We start from the raw sequence: 9,025 nt of genomic DNA on the forward strand, positions 1-9,025 counted from the left end.
CCTTTGCAACACACTGTCTAAACTGCAGTAGGAGTAATCTTTTCAAAGGGAAACTGATCCCTGCTTTCTGAACCTTCATCTCCATGCTTTTCCCTTGCTTTAAGGATGAAAAACAAAGTCCTTAAGGGCCTATAAGACCCTGTTTCATTTGGCCTAACTAAATCTTTAGCCACATAATATCCCACTTTCCCCCTTGTTTTTACAATGTAGCTACACTAGTCTTTCAGTTTTTTCACTGTGCCATGCTCCGTCTTGCCTCAGGGACTTTGCACATTATGTCATCAAGCTTGAATGATCATTTCTCCTACCACCACCATCCTTTTTGCAGAGTTAATTCCTACTCAAACTTGGGGTCTCCACTCAAGCAGTACTTTCTCAGAAAGCTTCTGTCTAAATCAGTTTTCTTTCTGGGGTGCTCGCTGGCTCAGCTGGAAAGAGTGTGCAACTCTTGATCTTGGGTCGTGCTGGCTGTAGAGATTATTGAAAAATAAGTAAATAAACTTTAAATCAGTTTTTGTTCTTAGATGTTCTTACAGATGCCTGTTTCTTTCCTTCAGAGCTACTGTGAGAAGAAGCATAGTATAATGGTTAGAAGCAGGGACCAGACTATTTGGGTTTGAATTCCAGCTCTACCATTTATTAGCTGTGTGACCTTGGACAAGTTACTTCACCTCTCTCTGCCTAAGTTTCATTATCTGCAAATGGGTCAAGTAGTGATGGGCATAATAAAGCTATATACATATTATATTGCATAGAATAAGTAATTTTATGTGATTAAGTTAATACATGGAAAGAATCTGGAATACAGACCAGCAAATATAAAGTACACAATATTTCCTTTTATCGTTAGGTTCTCAATTTGCAATAATGCATCACTAGCATGATTATCTGATTGATGTGTCCTCTCTTTTTTTTAATTTGTCTCTTTTTCTTTTTAACGTTTTTTTTTTCCAAGTAGGCTCCACGCCCAACATGGGTCTTGAACTCACAACCCTGAGATTAAGAGTCACATGCTCTGTAACAAAATAAAAATTATATATATAAAAAAAAAGAGTCGCATGCTCTAGTGACTAAGCCCAAGTACCCTGATATTTGTCTCTCTGAATAAGCTCCATGAAAACAGAGATTATATCTATTTCTTCTTACCATTTTATTAACATTGCCTGGCACATAGGTGCTCATAAATATTTGATAAATTAATAAATGATTCTTAGAATTACTGGATCAAAATATTTGCACATGTTAAATATTTTCTGATACCCATCATCCAAATGCTCAGAGGAGGGTTTATTTTGTTTATAAGAAGGGAGAGACTTGGGGTGCTGGGGTGGCTCAGTCGGTTAAGCATCTGCCTTTGGCTCAGGTCATGATCTCAGGTCCTGGGATCAAGTCCCGCATCAGGCTCCCTGCTTAGTGAGGAGTCTGCTTCTCCCTCTCCCACTCCCCCTGCTTGTGCTCTCTCTCTCTCTCTCTCTGTCAAATAAATAAATAAAATTTTGAAGAAGAAGAAAAAGGAGGAGGAGGAGGAGGAGGAGGAGGGGGAGGAAGGAGAAGAAGAAGAAGGGAGAGACTTGACCATGTTTCTGCTTAAAGAAAAAAACTAATGATAATCCAGAGTTTGAAAATAAAAGAAAGACAGGAAACTTTTTAGCAGACTCCCAAAGAATCTGCGAGAAAATAGGATGTAGAACACAGATGGGTAGATCAGCCTAAGATAAGAGAAAAGATAGCACCACCTCAAAGTTATGGGAAAGGAAATTGAGTACTGTGAAGATGTAGATGATTTTTTGGCTTGGGGGATGGAGAGAAAGAAGAGTAGGAAAAGCCTGCATGGCCTCTGAAAAGAAGCAAGACCTTATGCTAAAAGAAGGGGCATCAGTAGGGGTGTTGGGCAGTTAGAATTCATTTGGCTGCAAGGAACACAAGATGATGGAAGAATGGGTATTGAGAAGGCAATTAACATGGCCTGTCACTACCAATAAATATTAAAAATAGTCACTGAGCTCCTCTTCTTTCCCTTTCCTTTTCCCTTCCCCAACAATTCAGCCCAGAAGCCATTAAAGTGGGATCAACAATGTATTATCCGTTCCTGAGCTGCAGTCCAGAGCAGAGGGTTGGACACTGGGCAGGGGTGTCCCAGGAGGTGAGGGATCAGCCTCATGCAGGGTGCTGAAGTCTGTTCAGGGTGAGGAGAAAGGCTTCTGCACAGGAGAATGGGCCATCAAGAAGTTTGAAGAAAGGAGAGGAGGAGGGTGTCCACACAGGGACTGTCACCCAGCACAGCCAGTAAAAGCCAGAGCAGGGTGAGGAGGGTGTCCCCCTGGGGTGGGGGTACCCAGCATGGGACATCAGAGCCAGTACAGGGTGAGAAGGGTGGCCAGGCAGGAGGGGATGGCCCAGCCTTGGTATAAGAGCCCACGATGGATGAAGGCCTCTGTGTAGGAGGAAGGCCCAGTGTTAGATCCTGAGCAGGTTAAGGGAGACATCCAATGGGAGGACCGCCTTGGCTGTACAGGGGTTAGTCCAGCACAGCATAGCCCAAGAGGGTAAAGCAGGGCATCAGTACAGGAATGGGATTGTCATGAAATATCAGAGCCCCAGTGGGGTGAGGACAGCCTCTTCAGTTACTAATATGGAAGGAAAAAACTAAAATAAATTCTGCAGTGCTGGGTTGGAATTGTGGTATCTATTGGTCCTTGCGGGTGTCAATATATAGAGATAGTATGGAAATAAATACGACGGGAGCGCCTGCCTAGCTTAGTCAGTAGTGGGTGGTTCTTGATCTCGGGGTCCTAAGCTCCAGCCCCATGCTGGGCGTAGTAATTACGAAAGAAAAGAAGAGAAAAAAAGAGAAAAGAAAAGAAAAGAGAAAAAGAAGGAAGGAAGAAAGAGAGAGGGGGGAGGGAGGGAGGAAAGAAAGACATAGACATACATGTGTGTTTGCATGCGCATGTACATAAAAGGGAGGCAAAAATTTTACCCTCTTCACATCTCTGGCCTAAGAATTAAATGGATTTATGGCAGATTAACAGGAGAAAAGCATAAAGATTTATTTAATATAAGTTTTATATAACATGGGGGCCTTCATCAGGAAATGAAGACCCAAAGAAGTGACAAAAATCTAAGGTGTTATATGTGAGGTCGAACAAAGAGAGACAGTTGTGGGAAAGTAACTAAAACATATGGGGAACCTAAAGGAAGGTAGGAGTTACTTTATTTATTTATTTATTTATTTATTTATTTATTTATTTATTTATGTTTTGGAATCTCTGCACCCAAGGTGGGGCTCAAACTCACCACCCCAAGATCAAGAGTCACACACTCCTCCCACTGAGCCAGCCAGGTGCCCCAATAGCAAGGTCTGTTTTTTTTTTTTTTTTTTACAGTGAGCTATAGCAACTTCTACTAATGGTAAATTACTACATATGCCCTTTCCCACCTCGCACCTTCCCTCTGCCCAGCCCTCCCAAATTAACAAGAAAACGAGCCAAATATTTGGTGATACACTGCCGGCAGAATCACTCGCTTCAAGGATCTCATGTGCCAGTAATTTTAAAGAGCCACAAGAAACTCCAGATTTTGCTGACAAGTATTTTGGGATTCCACTGTGGTGGGGCCGGAACGGAATATCACCTTCCACTGTATGGCTCTGGCTTCCGGGTCCCGGTTAGATGGTATTCTTTTTTTTTTTTTTTTAAAGATTTTATTTATTTATTCGACAGAGATAGAGACAGCCAGCGAGAGAGGGAGCACAAGCAGGGGGAGTGGGAGAGGAAGAAGCAGGCTCATAGCAGAGGAGCCTGACGTGGGGCTCGATCCCATAACGCCGGGATCACGCCCTGAGCCGAAGGCAGACGCTTAACCACTGTGCCACCCAGGCGCCCCCGGTTAGGTGGTATTCTTAAGTCACTGATTTTATGTAGACCATCCTTACATTGCAACAAATATCTGTTTCGCATGTCTCAACAGATATGGAAATAAACCAGGCACGCGAGCTGCACTGAAGCAATTATTCAAAATAACGTGAATGTCCACATCCAGGGACTGAGACTGCATGATGTAATTTCCAAAGCTTATGAAAGCTTGGTGGAAGGGAGGAGCATCGAGTCCATATTCAGCACTCAGTGTCTTAATTTCTTTCCTCTTGAAAAACTTGTTTAAAATCTTTTTTTTTTTAAGATTTTATTTATTTGAGAGAGAGAGAGATCGAAAGAACGAGTGGTAGGAGGGGCAGAAGGAGAAGCAGGCTTCCCGCTGATCGATATGGGACTCGATCCCAGGACTCTGGGATCATGACCTGAGCCAAAGGCAGATGCTTAACCGACTCAGGCACCCAGGCACCCCTAAGATCTTCTTTACTTCATTCTTGTCCGGAGCGTGAGTTAGCCGCCCAGACGTCACCATCCACACTGGGGCCCTGAGGTTTCAGTCAGCTGCGGAACAAGGATGTGTTCAGGGCTTTGGAGACTCCCAAGGGAGAGGAGACGGTGGAGGCAACGTCAGCCACTCGCCCCAGAGTCCCAGGAAGGGGTTCAGTGTGGGCACGAAGGGCACAGTGGCCATCTGGGTGCCCTGCCAGGAGCCAAGTCCAACAACAGGGCACACAGGAACTTAACAAGGTCTGTTTGTACAGAATTCTCTCAGCCTCAGCTTCCCATCTCTGATGATAAGAATGTTCCTTTCTCCTCGTATAGGGAGGGCATGTTTCACATGGGATTTAAGATTTTATTTATTTATTTAAGAGAGAGAGAGACAGCCAGCGAGAGAGGGAACACAAGCAGGGGGAGTGGGAGAGGAAGAAGCAGGCTCCCAGCGGAGGAGCCCGATGTGGGGCTCGAACCCAGAACGCCGGGATTATGCCCTGAGCCCAAGGCAGATGCTTAACGACTAAGCCACCCAGGCGCCCCAGGTCACAGCACCTTCCTGCACCTGCTGTTTTTTAAGTGCCTTTTGCTTAAAAGAATCCTTCTACCAAAGTGGCGTATTTGGGGGTGGCATATTGTGCCACGGTTCATATACATATGTGCGCATATGTATATGTGTGTGACATAAATACAAATATTCCTTAGGCCTTCTCACAGAGAAGCTTGGGAACAACAATACTCCAACAGCAACAAACACTCCATCCAGCACCCACCCAGATCTTGGCTTTTAACAGCTCTTCTCTTTTATTTTTTATCTTTTTTTTTTTTTAAAGATTTTATTTACCTATTTGAGAGACGGGGGAGAGAGAGAAAAGAGAGATAGAGCACAAGCAAGGGGAGGGGCAGAGGGACAAGCAGACTCCCTGCTGAGTGGGGAGCCCAACATGGGGCTCGGGGCAATCCCAGGACCCTGAGATCATGACCTGAGCTGAAGTCAGACACTTAACCAACGGAGCCACCCAGGTCCCTAAATGCTCTTCTATTTTTTTTTTTTTTAAGGTTTTATTTACTTATCTGACAGAGAGAGATGGAGAGCGAGAGAAGGACCACAAGCAGGGGGAGTGGGAGAGGTGAGAAGCAGGCTTCCGCTGAGCAGGGAGGCCAATGCAGGACTCGATCCCGGGACCCCGGGATCATGACCCAAGCCGAAGGCAGACGCTTAATGACTGAACCACCCAGGCGCCCCGCTCTTCTCTTTTAAAAAGAACCAGTGCCCCTTGGTGAAATGGCTGATTCTAAGGCTCAGGCAGGGAAAATACAAGGTAAGCCTGAAATATCTTGTTGGCGTAGGAAGTAAGGAAGTCCTCACGGAATGATGGCAATACATTAAAAGATCAAAGAAGCCAGCTTAAATGAGCTCCCTTCCAATAGCCAAGTCTGGAACAATCTGAGTATCAAAATAAATAATGGCTGTAACAGATTATAACTTACAATCCACTGAATAAAATAGAAAACCATGAATCCAAACTAATGAAAATTAAGTGAATAAATTGAAAGTTTGTTGAGGAAATTTTAACAGAACCTCATAGTTTACTATTTGCATAATTTCATATCACATTTATATACTTATATAGTGTCAAAGTATTACTCACAAAGTATTTATTGATATTTATTAATAAATATACCTGAAACTAATAAAAGTGTATGGTTTTTTTTAAAACTGTATGTTAAATATATTAGAATTAAAATAAAAATTATAAAGGGAAAAAGCATAACTTTACAGTGAAGCCTAGCAATCACTGCCTAAATCAAGGAATTGGATTTACATTAACCAGTAATGAAACATAGGAAAATCATGTTAGGAAGGCATGAGAATACAGAATCATCTCTTTCACACTCCTGCTAAAATTCTATAATCTGCATCTGATCATTAGGAAACATCACACAAACCCAAACTGAGTGATATCCTGTAAAATAGCATATCTCTAATCTTCAAAAGTTTCAAGGTCATTTGGAAACCATGTAAGAAGATGACAAAGACACAAGATGAAAGAAGCCTGGGCTCTTGAATCACCACCTTGTAGGAACATTGGTTTTGGAACTTATGGGAGCGGTAATTAAACTTCTGGTTGAGTCACTGTTCATTTGGGAGAACAACAGCAACAACAAAATCATCAAGGTCATAAATGTCAAGGAGAGACTGAGGAATTATTCCAGATTGAAAGAGAGTAAATAGACATGACAAAATGCAAATCAAAACCGCAATGAAAAAAAACAAAGCAAAAACAAAAAACCACAATGAGACACCACTTCATACCTATTGGGATGGCTATTATAAAAAAACAAAACAGGGGCGCCTGGGTAGCGCAGTCGTTAAAGCGTCTGCCTTCGGCTCAGGGCGTGATCCCGGCGTTCCGGGATCGAGTCCCACATCGGGCTCCTCTGCTGGGAGCCTGCTTCTTCCTCTCTCACTCGCTTGCTGTGTTCCCTCTCTCGCTGGCTGTCTCTCTGTCACATAAATAAATAAAATCTTAAAAAAAAAAAAAAAAAAAAAAAACACAACCAGGGCGCCTGGGTGACTGAGTCGGTTAAGCGTCCGACTCTTGATTTCAGCTCAGGTCATGATCTCAGGGTCGTGAGATTGCACCAAGGGAAGGGCTCAGAGTGAAGGGCTCTGTGCTCGGTGCAGAGTCCGCTTGGGATTCTCCGTCTCCCTCTCCGTCTGCCTCACCATCTGCCCCTCCCTCTGCTCGTGCGCTCGTGCACTGTCTCTCAGATAAATAAATAAATAAAATCTCTTTAAAAATACGAAACAAAACAGAAAATAACAAGTGGTGGTTATGATGTAGAGAAATTGGAAGCTTTGTGTATTGCACACAGGAATGTAACGTGGTGTAGGTACTCTTAAACACATTATGGCAGTTCCTCAAAAAAGTAAACAATTATGTGGTCCAACAATACTATCTCTGAGTATACACCAAAAGAATTGAAAGCAAGAGCTAGAACAGATATTTCCGTTCACAACAGCATTACTAACAATGCCGAAAAGGTGGAAACAACTCAAGTGTTCATTGATGGATGAATGAATAAACAAAACGTAGTATATACACACGATAGAACAGTACTGAGCTTTCAGAAGAAAGGAAATTCTGACACAAGCCACAACGTGAATGAACCTTGAAAACATCATGCTAAGTGCAATAAGCCAGACGCAAAAGGACAAACATTGTATGATTCTACTTATATGAGGAACCTAGTGTGGTCAGATTCCTGGAGACAGAAAGTAGAATGGTGGTTGCCAAGGGGCCAGGGGAAGGAGAACCCGGAGAGTTATTGTTTAATGGGTATGGAGTTTCATTTTGGAAAGATGAAAAAGTCAAGATGGTGGATGGTGATGGTTGCACAACACTGTGAATGGATTAATGCCATTGAACTGTACATTTAAAAATGGTTAAAATGGTAAATTTCTTTTGACCCAAAGGACATTTCTGGAACAACTGGTAAAACCTGAATGGGGTCTGAGGTAATAGTGATGTATGGATGTTATTTCCTGATTTTGATCCTTGTGCTGTGGCTATTTAGAATATCCTTGCTTGTGGGAAATATATAAGGCATCATATCTGCTATTTGTGCTCAAATGATCCAGGAAAAAAAAAAAGTTTTTGTGTTGCACTTATACCTTCTCTATACGCCTTAGACTACTTCCAAAAATTTTTTTAAGGTAAAATAAAAAATGGAAATTAGCAGTCATTAAACAGTTGAGAGAAAGGAGTCCTGGGTTAGTGGTAGCATCGGAACTGAGCACAGGTCTCCTGGATCACTTTCCAGTACACTCAGTGCGATGTTACTATAATAATCACTCTGTTGATAGTATGTATTTTGGATACATGAAGTTTTCTGTGAAAGGCTGGCTTTTTCTAACTACCTAGCATATTATTGTGTTATCAGTCATCATCCTCATGAGATACCGAAAATTAATAATAAGGAAAACAGAATGGAAATAGAAAAGCAAGTCTGATGAACAAAAAATTATGTCTGTATTCTGAAACTAACTATAAATGATTTTTAAATTTTTAAAATATGTTGTATCATATTTGTCACAGAAATGTACGGATTTACTAAAGGATGCGTTTTATAACTTCCTGTAGTTGTAAATATAACTTCCTGTAGTTGTAAATATACTAAATATAGTTGTAAAAAAAAATCCTGGTCAAACAGGATTTGCTGCCTACCTATTTAAATTACTTTTATACTTTCTTTGGCCTTATAAAGGCTGCTTTTATTATGTAAATATACAAATTAATCACTGAACGGAGAAGTTTAGAAAGCTGGTTTGGGATTGGAATAGAATTGCTAATTAGATTTATGGCTAATGTCACTGATGAGCCCAGAAGAATTGAGATCCGGAACTGACCTTGGGGGGTAGGAGGGGCTCTCAGGAGCAGTTCTCCATCTAAAGACAGAGAGATGTTAAAGGTCAGGAACAAATCCATTTTTGCATGACCCCAGGAAGGAAAAGTGGTTTTAATGGATGAATATTTGCAAATGATTTGAGCCCCAATTAAGTAAAGTGTTATTACTAAAAAAATGTCTTTAATTAAAAAAAAATTTCCTTCTTCTCACGGGCAGAAATAAATATATATAAATATACCTACCTAGTA

Source organism: Ursus americanus, chromosome 12 (assembly GCF_024610735.1).
Source record: "Ursus americanus isolate L20-20 chromosome 12, mUrsAme1.1.p, whole genome shotgun sequence".
NCBI classification, from domain to species: domain Eukaryota; kingdom Metazoa; phylum Chordata; class Mammalia; order Carnivora; family Ursidae; genus Ursus; species Ursus americanus.